Source organism: Chionomys nivalis, chromosome 17, assembly GCF_950005125.1.
Source record: "Chionomys nivalis chromosome 17, mChiNiv1.1, whole genome shotgun sequence".
In the NCBI taxonomy this organism is placed as follows: domain Eukaryota; kingdom Metazoa; phylum Chordata; class Mammalia; order Rodentia; family Cricetidae; genus Chionomys; species Chionomys nivalis.
Window position 1 is genome coordinate 47,819,186 of NC_080102.1, and position 12,600 is coordinate 47,831,785.

Here is a 12,600-nt window from a genome sequence, read left to right on the forward strand (position 1 = left end):
GCCTGGTTCACACTCCCATTGCACCCCTTTGAGTATAGAAACAAAAGGACTCCATTTAGGAAGAAATAATTTATCTAGGTTTTCAGTCCTTCACTTTCCTCAGCAAAAAAGCAGACTTTTTGTGTATCTTCAAGAAAAAGAAAATATAAGATAATGTATTAGCTAAAAAGTTTCCCCTTTTAGTTAGTCAATAGTTTTAAAACATAAGTAAGAAAATGAAGGTTTCCTAAAAATCAAGAGGCATTCCATGATTTTTTTGAAATGTGGAATTCATCTTTTTTATTAAATTACATATAATATGTGGGTTTTATTATAAAAATTAGGATTAATGCTATTAAAGAAGATATATTTATTCTAGGTACTGTTTCTTAACAACTTCTATTTTGATACTTTTTCAGGATAAAACGTCACGGCAATTTGAAAATAGTTTGTGCATTTATTCGGGACAAGAAATTTCTCATTGAGAGAACTGTTTCGCGAAGACTATAAAACCACACAGAGATGAGCAGAAAAAAACCAACTTTTGTTTTGGGATTTTGTTGTTGTGTTTCCTCAGAAAGGAATTTAATGTCTTAGGACTTTGACAGCTAATCGAAGCTCATTAAGACTCTGCGGGATTCACAAAATGCACACAACAGTTAAGCTCGTACAGCGTGATGTTTCTTCTCAACAATGCTTTCTAAATATTAAGACCGTACTGGAAATTCAGGCCAAGAATGTGGGATCGGTGTGACAAGTTGGAATGGCAATGTCAGCTACACATGCAGATATCGGTAGAGGGCCGCCTTTCCAAGACACCGGGTGAGCTGACGGCCCAGCACAGAAACGGACAGAAAGCCGGGTGGCCATGGGCGTCTAGCCGGAAGTGCATGGAGCGGGACCTGGTGCCACACCGGAAGGAAGGCGCTCTCACACAGAGGCTGTCGGGAGAAGTCCAGGCCGCCATCTGGCTGCTTGCGAGCTGTGAAGGACCAGCACGGGAAGCCTTAGAGAGATGAACTGGGTCGGGGGCTCACGGTAAGGTGTGCGCTCCGGTTGAGACCCAGTCCTCTGGTCCTCGCGTATCGCCATTTTCCAGGCCCCAGCGCAAGGTCACAGGCTTCGCTGGTGGAAGCCCGGGTGGAGGCCTCAGCACTGTCCAGGGTCCTAAATTACTGCTTCCCACTCTCCACAGGGTTCTCTGAGGGGCCGCGATGGGCAGGGCGAGGCTCCTGCTGTATTTCCTCCACCCCGGGAATCCCCTCTAGTGAGGACCCCTGGGCATGGATACAGTCTTTGCATGAATTTCAAAATAATTCTATATCCAGTTGTGCTTATATATGGCAAGTCAGCAGATTACCAAATTTCCAAATTATAACTTAATATATATGTATATATATATATATACACATTTTTTTTTTTTTTTTGGTTTTTCGAGACAGGGTTTCTCTGTGGTTTTGGAGCCTGTCCTGGAACTAGCTATTTTTTATTATTAGTTTTGTTTGTCTTACTATTAAGCCTAGGCTGGCCTAGAACTTAATAATCCTACTGCTTCAGCTTCTAAAGAGCTGGGCTCACAGTCATGTGTCACCATGTCCAGCTCATAGCTTTATTTATTTATTTATTTATTTATTTATTTAATTTGCCCGAATCTGTTTTTTTTCCCCAAAGATGTGTTTATTATGTATACAGTATTCCGTCTGCATGTATGCCTGCAGGTCAGAAGAGGGCGCCAGATCTCATTTCAGATCGTTGTGAGCCACCATGTGGTTGCTGGCAATTGGACTCAGGACCTCTAGAGTGCTCCTAACTGTTGAACCATCTCTCCAGCCCCCATAGCTTGCTTTTTAAAAGACAAACACAGTGAAAACTTACTTTGAATAAAGAGGATTTATAGTTTGTTCATATATTCAGGATTAATACCAAAAATACTCATTATAAATTTATTTTTATATGAGTGTTCATTGTTTGATAGATATGTATATATGATATGTATTTTATATATGCATGTACATTATGCACATATTATGCATACAATATACATATATCTATATGTATATAGATATATATCTCACAAAAAGATCCCAGGATAGTAGGGTATTAATATAATATTGAGATTTTTATAGGGGAAAGATGACTAGTATTTTAACAGGAGCACCTCTGTTGAGTATGTTAGCATTGTATTTAGAAGTGTATGAATTTTAAAGTGGGTGTGAGGACCCATGCCTGTAATTCCTTATAGCATGGCCATGGTGAGAGGGTCTCTTCCAGTTTCAGGCCATCTCCAAAAGCAAAACAGGGCCCTTGAGATGGCTCAGCACGCAAAGATGTTTGTCATCCAAGCCACTGGACCTGAGTTTAATCCCTGGAACCCACATGGTAAAAGGAGAGAAATGAGTAAGGAAAAACTGTCATGTGATCTTCACACACAGAATGTGTGTTTGTGACAAAGTTTTTCCTGGTGACACAACACACAGGCCTACTTGCCCCAGATGGGGAGTTTGTGACAGATCAAAGTACATATAGCACAAAAGTCCAACTTGGTAAACCAATGAATTTTATTGAAATTTCTTTCAAGAATATCGGTGAAGGGTTACTTACAGTAGCAGAACTGGCTCAAAGACAGCTGAATCACCAAAGCCCACCCCAGCATAGGTGACAGCTCCTGAAAGCTGGGAACTTAGAGCATGCTGCACAGTCTACAGGCAGCTCAACAGGCTGGGAGAGTGTCCTAGCCAAGAGTCACAGTCTAATTCTCTTCCAGTCAGCTTGCTGGTCTGAGTTCATTTCAGCTTGTCTTAAATACTGGGTGGGGTAGGACTAGTGAATATGGTCATGTTAGGGATCTTCAGGAGCTCTTTCAAGTTGTTTATCTTCCAGCTTGAGGAGGTTCTATGCTGGATAGTATGTTTCAGTCTTGGATGGATAGTATGTTTCACTCTTGGATGGATAGTATGTTTCAATCTTGGATGGATAGTATGTTTCAATCTTGGATGGATAGTATGTTTCAATCTTGGATGGATAGTATGTTTCAATCTTGGATGGATAGTATGTTTCAATCTTGGATGGATAGTATGTTTCAATCTTGGATGGATAGTATGTTTCAATCTTGGATGGATAGTATGTTTCAATCTTGGATGGATAGTATGTTTCAATCTTGGATAGATAGCATGTTTCACTCTTGAATAGATAGTATGTTTCAATCTTGGCAGAAACTGCTACACCACAGTATGGCATATACATGCTTACACAATACACACAAATAAGAAAACAAAAAAATGTAAAACAAAACAAATCTACCTGGGTTAGAAGCCTACCTTCACTTTAGAGAAAGGTGGAAATTCACTTACAGGCTTCAATAGGATATAGTTGATACATGACTATAATGTAATATATTCAAATTTGGCTTTCTTTAAAGAGAATATTAATGGCCTTTAACTCCAGCTCCAGGTAATAAAATACCCTCTTATATATTCCACAGACACCTGCACTCATGTGCACATACACACAATTTAAAATTATATATATATATATATATAATATGCCATGTATATAATAAATATTATATATATGACAAGTTTTAAAACCTCAGTACTATTAAAGTGCAACTATTACTCTCCTATTATTAACTTATCAGCTATTTTGAGATTAATGTTTTAGTTGCTGCTGGAAGGGTGCAAAAGCAGTATCCTGAAGGAAACTCAGGCTAAGGTTGTTTTTCTCAACATCAAGTAGTGCTAACTACCACGGGGCTAAAGCATAGAATAAATAAACATGGGTACAACTTCTTAGCACTTTGGTTTTGATTAGAGATTAAAAGGGGAAAACCATCCTTTAATTGTAAACCAACATTGATACATTGCAGAGGAAATGTAAGCCAGGTGAAAAACTAAGATCCGTGAGGGCTGCAGATGGTTCAGCTGGCTGTCAAGCCTTATGACCAGAGTTTGTTCATGGCACTCCATACAGAAGAAGGAAAGAACTGACTGCTGAAGTTGTCCTTTGACCTCTAATTGCATATGTGTTCACATGTACATACAAACACACACAAACACAAATAAGTTAATTTTTTAAAAGAATTATCATACAATTTTAAATGCACTTTTCTTGGAAAGATGGGGCTCTGTAGGGTGAAGCCCTGTGCTGACTATAAACAAATGGATATCTCCTGTGTTAACTGTGAGAGCAGGCGACAGCAGACCAGGCCAGTTGCTCTTGCTTCTCTGATCATCCTAAAGGCCTCAGCCTGAGAGTACTTTTATTGAGCAATGGAAGCCAACTAAAGCTGCTGCAGCATAGAATTTTGAATTCCTATTTCAAGCTGTGTTTGAGTCCTTGGTTGCTAGGGGCCTGCTTTAGTTGAAAAATTTTGAGAACTGTTAGCAACTTAACATTTTGATAACTGAGTGGAGAGCAATTACAATACTGCTTGAGAACAACCCCAGGGCACTGCAAGTCAATTCAACATGAACATTTTTACACACAGGACTGTTTTACATAGCTAGGCAGGGGGATTAAATATATATGAAATTTTCACTTCACAAAAGCACCGTATGATAGCATTTTGAATTATGTAAATCTAGATATTAGTAGAAACAAATCATCATAGATATGTAACAAGTATTGTTTTAAATATAAGACCCTTGTAAAGTTACGGGGAACTGAAGCATAATTGTGTTAAGTGATTTGTTAGTAAGTTCAGTGTGCCTATCACTATGTTGCGTAAAAGGATGAATACTGTAAAGTTTGCACAGATAGTGGTGGAAATTCAAAGCCAAGAAACTGGAAGTTACTACATTTTAAATGACCTCAATATTGTGGAAGACAAGTGCCATTGAAGCAATAAAACAAAGGTTCTTAAAGTTGGAAAGAAGATAAATATATGATGAGATTGAAGACCTACTTTTTAGCAAGACTTCCTGAAAGAAACAGATTGGGAGGGGAGGTGCTGCTTTAAAAATCCTTGAATGTTTGGAAGCTAGTTTGTGGGTCTGCATTAAGATGCTTTCACAATAAAGGGCTGCATACATTTTTTTTTGTTACAAGAATAAAGCAGGGTACAGTAAGTTTGTTGTTTGGTAGAAGGCATCTATTTATATGTGCTCATTGGAAACAGTGTTCTCATATGCAAATATGATAGTAAGTTTTATTGCAGAATTGATTGATGGGACATCATCAAAGTTTGGTAGCTGAAAGATCTTCACAACTTGTCTCATTTAAAACAAACTTGACATTTGACCTCTAAGAGCTCTTAGGTTTAGAAATTCTATCAGTCCCACATAAAATGTCTTTTATAAGAGAAAGAGCTTGTAGCTAGAAAAGTAAACCCTTCCCCTTAAATTATAAACCTTCTTGGATTTTTGGATTTAATGTTTTAGTTTTTGGTGTCTCTGCCAGATGTAACAATTCATTTCAGATGAAATCTCAAATGTCAGTTGATTAAGCCACAACAAATTCATGTGTATGTACAATAGTTCCAAATTCTTTTTTTTCCAAATTCTTGTAGTTGAAACTTAAATAGTCTACAGCAATGCCATAATTTTTATATTTGAAATTGAGGACAGGTACATCATTTTCCTCCTTTACATTACTCCCCCAACCCATGTACCCCTTGCTCTCTTTTAAATTCATGGCCTTTAGTTCATCAATTGTTCATATGTGTATATATATATATATATATATATGTATATATATGTGTGTGTGTGTGTATATATGTGTGTGTGTGTGTGTATATATATATATATATATATATATATATATATATATATTGTTTTAACAAATAAAGCTTGCCTGAAGATCAGAGTGCAGAATTAAGTCACTAGAGGCCAGGGAGTGGTATCACACACCTTTAATTCCAGGACTAGGGAGACAGGCAGATGGATCTCTGTGAGCTCAAGGTCACTCTGGTCTACACAAGATTGAATCTGTCTAAAAGAGAAGGAGAGCTCACACAAAGGTGATCCCAGCACTTGGGATCCCACGCCTTTCATTCCAGCACTAGGGAAATAGAGACAGGAGCAGTATGGCTGGGTGGAGAGAGGAACATAAGGCAGGAGAAGACAGGAGCTTAGTACAGTCTGAGGAGCAGTGCAGTCTAGGCAGTAAATCTGAGGACACAGACTGAGGACAGGGTCGCCCTTTCTGTCTGAGCCTTGGTAGAGGTGAGAACTCTCTAGTGACTTGCCACCCTACTTCTCTGATCTCTCAGCTTTCACCTCTAATATCTGATTCTGCATTTTTATTATTAAGGTCAATTAGAATTCATGCTACACACACAAACAGACACACAATCAACTGATGAAAGGATAATGAAAATGTAGAACATTTTGTTTTATGAAATTTTAGGTAAATGGCTAGAACCAGGAAAGATAGTACTAAATGAAGTAAACCAGATCCAAAAAGAGAAATGTCACATGTTCTCTTTCATCCATGGTTCCTAGCTCCAAACTTCAGATGTGAATGTAACCTGGAGTAACTACAGAAGCCAGGAAAGTAAGAACAGACTGTGAGGTGGGGGGAGCAATAGAGAGGGAAATAGCAGGGTATAGGTTTTGAAGAGAGAATGGGAAAAATGAAGGGGTTTTAATTAGGAAGGGGAAGAGAAAAAGGAGAGAGGAGAGTAAAATAGCAGTAAAGATGTCTGAAAGGAATCGTTATTGACCTAATATTTCATATAATACACATAAGTCTGTGTATAATATACATATATGGTTTAAATGAAAAATATTTCTGGGCGGACAGTGCTCCTCCTGAGGGCTATAGACCATTTAGCAAAAAGGCCAGCACCGGGACTGAGAAGCCCCCTCTTTGAGCTGTTAGTCATGGGAGCCCCAGAGGCTCCCCAAACATTATAGGCTATTGCTGCTGCTTTTGGTTGCCTCTCAGAGATGGAAGGTAAGTCTGAAGACATGATACACTTTGGGCACTGGGCCAGAAGGGCTCAAGCTAGATTTGTCTTGAAAGCCGCTTCCTTGAGGAGTAGCTTTCACAATACCAGAAGGTGCTATGCAAGTTTCCAAAGGAGAGAGGCACCATTTAACTTTTGTGGAGTTTTTAGATGAAGCTTGGGCAAAACTCCATCTTTAAAGCAAATCTAGATGTTGTTAGGACTCAGCTGTGCGAGGAGTAATGCTGGTCACATGCACTTTTGGTTTTCGAAGTCAGGCCTAAATTCTTTGAAGAGCAGAGCAATAACTTAAGATAACCATTGATTGGAAGTGGAGAAAGGAAGTGGTAAGGTGAGGGCAGAGACAGGATCTGGACCATTTCAGACTGAGAAATGAGAGAGGAAGGAAGGAACTGGCCATTGCTCCTGCTTCTTTGTTCTAGGTTTTTGCCCCAATGTCTGACTCCTGGCTTTTATTGATAAGATTAACTAGATTCATGCTTCAGTATCACCTACAAAAAGACAATACTATGAATGATATTTCCCTTTAGAGGCCACTTTTTTCCCCTATCAATCAGTTTAAATTCGGGCAAAGCTCAAGAGTGCAGAAGAATATAAGGAGATTATTTCAAGGTCTGTGCGTCCGGAGGACATATTAGAATGTCTTCCAGTTTCTTCTTTATCCCCCTACACCGGGACATACTGATAACCCCATTATTTCTCCTCTCCCCATTAGTGAGCATTCGAGAGGTCAATCATAGTAGCCATATTCACTATCATGACCCTGAAACCTATGTTGTCTTCCTTCATAGTGAGCATAAGAGTAGATGAAGCTTTCAGGTAGAGCCATCCTTACCAACATGGCCATTACCCCCACAGCATTGATGAGTTCTTCCTATGTTTTCCGTGACTGACTTAAATCAGTCATTTAAAAAAAAAAAAAACATGGAATACATTTGAGAGACAAATCAATAGATCTGGGAATTAACCGTAGCACTCATTTCTCACCTCCAGAGTTATGGTTGATGAGAACGAAGGACCACATGCTCCCTCCATTTCTGAGGAAACCTTAGATTCCTGACCAGAGAGGGTCAGGACCCACAAACTGCCTTGACTGGGAGGGGTCAAACTTTACTTTTTTCCCCATTGAAACGTATATCTCTCAGATATGTCATACATTTCTTTTCTGTAAGGATCTGGGGTGACTAGGAGGAAATTAAAGAAAGCTGTTGGTTCTGGATACATTGTGTTGAAGACACATGGCTGCAGGGCCCAGATAATACATTATGTAAACTAATACCTCAAAACCAAAAGAATTCACCAAGGAAGTTTTGCATTACTTTCATAGTCTGATATAGAAAATGCATTGACCTTATATAGCAATAGGGACACTCAGAAAACATTATGTGAGATTAGCTACAGCTTAATAAAAAGAGACATGAGTTAGGTTAGCATGGATATAGCAGTGTGTAGCACAAATAATGAAAAGCCAGAGGCAGATATTGGGGTTCAACCTGAAGATCAGAAAAGCAAAGTAGTCAAGCCATTAGAGAGATCTTATCTTTACCAAGGGTCATACAAGCAAGGGGGCGATCCTGCAATGCTCTCCACCAACCTCAGACTTGACACTCCACTGAGTTCCTGTCTCTTCCTCTTTATATTCCTCTCTCTGCCCAGCCATACTGCTCCTGTCTCCACCTCCCTAGTGCTGGGAGTAAAGGGGTGGGATCCCAAGTACTAGGATCACCTTTGTGTGAGCTCTGTTTCTCATTTAGACAGATTCAATCTTGTGTAGCCCAGGGTGGCCTTGAGTACAGAGATCCATCTGCTTCTGTCTTTGAGTCCTGGGATTAAAGGTGTGTGACACCACTCCCTGGCCTCTTTCACTGACTACTATGGCTGCTTTGCCCTCAGATCTTCAGGCAAGTTTTATTTATTAAAAAACAAATAACATAGCTGTAGATAGAAGTAGACATGGAGCTGGAGAATGTAATATGAGTCTGAAGTATCAGGGAATCAAAAAGGAGCAAAGCATTTCAGATTTCTACTGTATTGGTTTTTATAGGGTGTTTCCCTTAGTGTCTTTCTTTTGTAGTTCATGCATTTCCAAAAGCCTTTTTTGGCTTATTATGGGATGCACTTAAAGACACAGCATTTTGACATTTACCATTACTATTCCTGACACATCAGGATGACCTGCTTTAGTTTTGTGGACAGCCAATGTAAGTACTTTTTCTAGGCTAGATGCTGTTTTGAATCTTAATAAGTTCGTTAGCTAGTAATGTTACCTTTTGATGTGTCCGTTTAACACAAGTTCTGGTGTTATTTTACAGTTACAGTTAAGGCTCTTGATTTGCTTTATGTTTTTCAACTGTAATTGTACTTGTAAAATTTAGAAGAGCCTGACTTTCTGAAACAATTTGTTTTCCAACCTCTAGACCCTTCATAAAGTAAGCTGAAAGTCAAAGAGCAAAACCAAACTAAAGGAGCAACTTTAGGTTGATGATGTAAGGCATTTCTGTCATGTCCACAGTATTTTACTACTAGTATAGTTTTGATATCTGTCTACTAAAATGTAGATTTTACATTTTTTAGCAAGCATTTTGCATATTTAACTTTAAGAGGAATATCTCTTGAGAATTATTTTCTTTTACTTTTTCTTCTTAGAATTAAAGGTGGCAGAAAATCTCATATGAATCCTGAAATCAGCACGTTTTCCTTTTCACCTGTTCTTATTTCTCTCTCCCTTTCTTTTTCTTCTATCCCTTAACACATTTTATTTGCAAATTATAATATAATTATAGCACATCCCTCTTCCCTTTTCTTCCTTCAAACCCTCCCATATCACATTCATATTGTATATGTATATACATATTTACTCTTAGCTGTCACCTGCTCAGTCTGTACAGTGTTCCTTATATGTATGTTTTCAGTGCTAACCATTTGGCACTGGACAACCAATTGGTGTGCTCTGCTCTAGAGGAAACTGTTTTTCCCACTCCCCACGTTCCTCAATTGCCTGTAGTTCTCTATGTGGCTGAAGCCTCCTGTTTTGTTTTGTTTTTTCCATCCACTTTGGCGAGTCCATTGGTGTCTTCTTTGTTCAGCTCATGTCTAGGTAGTCATGTTAGACTTTATGGCTGCAGCTTCATACAATACTTGGAGACAGGACTTTACAGCAAGCTCCCTGCCCTAAAGGATCTCCTGCACTCCAGACAAAACTATTCTTACCTCCATCCCAGAGAAGCAATCCGGTTTCCCCAGGGTGATCTAGACCAATCACTCCTCCTCAAAATGTTACTCCTGTCTTATCTTGTTTGCTTAAGGACCTGAGAAGCCCAGAGTGCCTAGCGGGAAGTCTAAGCTTACACACAACTGAATGCTTGTTGTGTCTTTTGGCAGCAGCAGCACTCCCCAATCTGTAACCAAAATTTCTAGTCCAACAGAATTTAAGGTTGTAGGAAAAGGAAGGACACAATTTTCCAAGTGGGTTGGTAGTGAATGGAACATTTCCTTTTTCCACCCATTGACTCCTGGACCTGTAGATCCTGGCTATGGGAGAAACTGTATCATATACTGGACACTGATTCCAAGCATTATGCTCTCTTCTGAAGACCCCTGCCCCAGCCCTCCAACCTATTGCTACCTAAATTGGCACTGTAACTGTGCCTTCAAAAGTCTATTCTATCTTTCTTTCTTCTGTTCTTTTTTATAACAATTTTTTAAGAAAATTATAAAATTTTGCATATTAATCCTAGTTCCCTCACCCCCTTCCCCCATCCCACCCCTCCCATCTACTCATCAGAGAGGGTGAGACCTGCCATGTGGAGTCAACAAAGTCTGTCACATCACTTGAGGCAGGACCAAGGCCACTCCCTGTATCCTAGACTCAGCAAGGTATAGGGAATGGCCTCCTAAGAAGCCAGTTTATGTACTAGGGATAGACACTGTTGCAGTGACCCCACAAACTGCCTAAGCCACACAACTGCTGTCAGTTCAGAGTCAGTGAGGTCCCACTAGCTCCAGTCAGCTCTTTCTGTGGGTATCCCCATCATGGTCTTGACTCCTTTGTTCATGTTATCACTCCTCCCCCACTTCAACTGGACTCTCGGAGCTCTGCCTAGTGCTTAGCTGCAGATCTCTGGATCTGCTCCCGTCTTTTACTGGATAAAGGTTCTATGATGTCAATTATGATAGGCATCAGTCTGATTACAGGGGAGGGCCAGTTCAGGCGCCCTTTTCATTATTGCTTAGCTTCTTAGCTGGGGTCATCCTTGTAGACTCGTGGGCATTTCCCTAGTGCCAGGTTTCTTGATAGCCCATAATGACTCCCTTATCAAGCTATCTCTTCCCTTGCTTTCTATCTCTGTCCTTCTTCCAACTCAATCATCCTGAGCCCTCATGTTCTCCTCCCCCTCCCCTTTTCCTTCCCCGATTTTCTCCTGCACCCCCTGCACATTCCCGACTTACTCAGGAGATCTTGTCTATTTCCCCTTCCCAGGGGATCCATATGTGTCTCTCTTAGGGTTCTCCTTGTTGCCTAGCTTCTCTGAGGTTGTGGACTGTAGCCTGGTTATCCTTTGCTTTATGTCTAATATCCACTTATGAATGAGTACATACCATGTTTGTCTTTTTGGGCCTGGGTTACCTCACTCAGGATGTCAACATGTAGAAGATTGCAAATAGATCCATATCTATTCCCATGCACAAAACTCAAGTCCAAATGAATCAAAGACCTCAACACAAATCCAACCACACTGAACCTCATAAAAGAGAAAGTGGGAAGTAGCCTTGAATGCATTGGCACAGGAGACCACTTCCTAAATATAATACCAGTAGCACAGACACTGAGATTGACTAAGATCAACAATTAATAAATGGGACCTCGTGAAACTGAGAAGCTTCTGTAAGGCAAAGGTCATTTCATCTGATGGGGAATGGTAAAACCAGTGGATTCCATGATCATATGACTACTGTCTCTCTTCTCTGACTGTGAAGTGAATTCTTTGGTTACAAGACATATTGCATGGTATACCATGACATTGAATAAAGCACTCTGTAAGTCCACAGATGGTAATTTTGGCAGAAGTATTACATAGAGCAAAGGCAAATCCATGAACAGAATGAGTATCTACTCCAGAAAGGACAAAGAATTGTCCTTCCCATGGAGGAAGTGGTCCAATGGAGTCTACCTGCCACCAGCTTGCTGGCTGGTCACCCCAAGGAATAGTGCCATATCTGGGGCTTGTGCTGATCTCTGCGGTTGGCAGATCTGGCTTTCAGTAGCAACTGTAGCCAGGTCAGCTTTGGTAACTGGCAGTCCATGTTGTTAAGATCATGCATAATCTCTGTCTTTGCCACCATGGCTTCTTTGTTGATGGGTCCAATGGGGAATAGCAGGGAAGGCTGGGGAGAGAGACCGACTGTCCATAGAACATGCCATTCAATCTACTTAATTACTGAACTCATCTGCTGTTTGAGTCACTTTTGATGAGCACTTATATGGTCACAGGTAGCTTCACATTCTTCACCCATTTGAGGAAGAAGAGTTGTATTTACTTTCTTCCCCAGATGTCTTTCTCACTAAGTTTTCCATCATGTTCTTTCCAAGCCCTGACCATCTAGCTAAGGCACTGGGTATAGCTAGAGTCAGAGAACAATCTCACATATGGCCATTTCTTCTCCCATACAAAGTGTAAGACCATGTGTTCTTCTCAAAGTTCTGCCCACTGTGA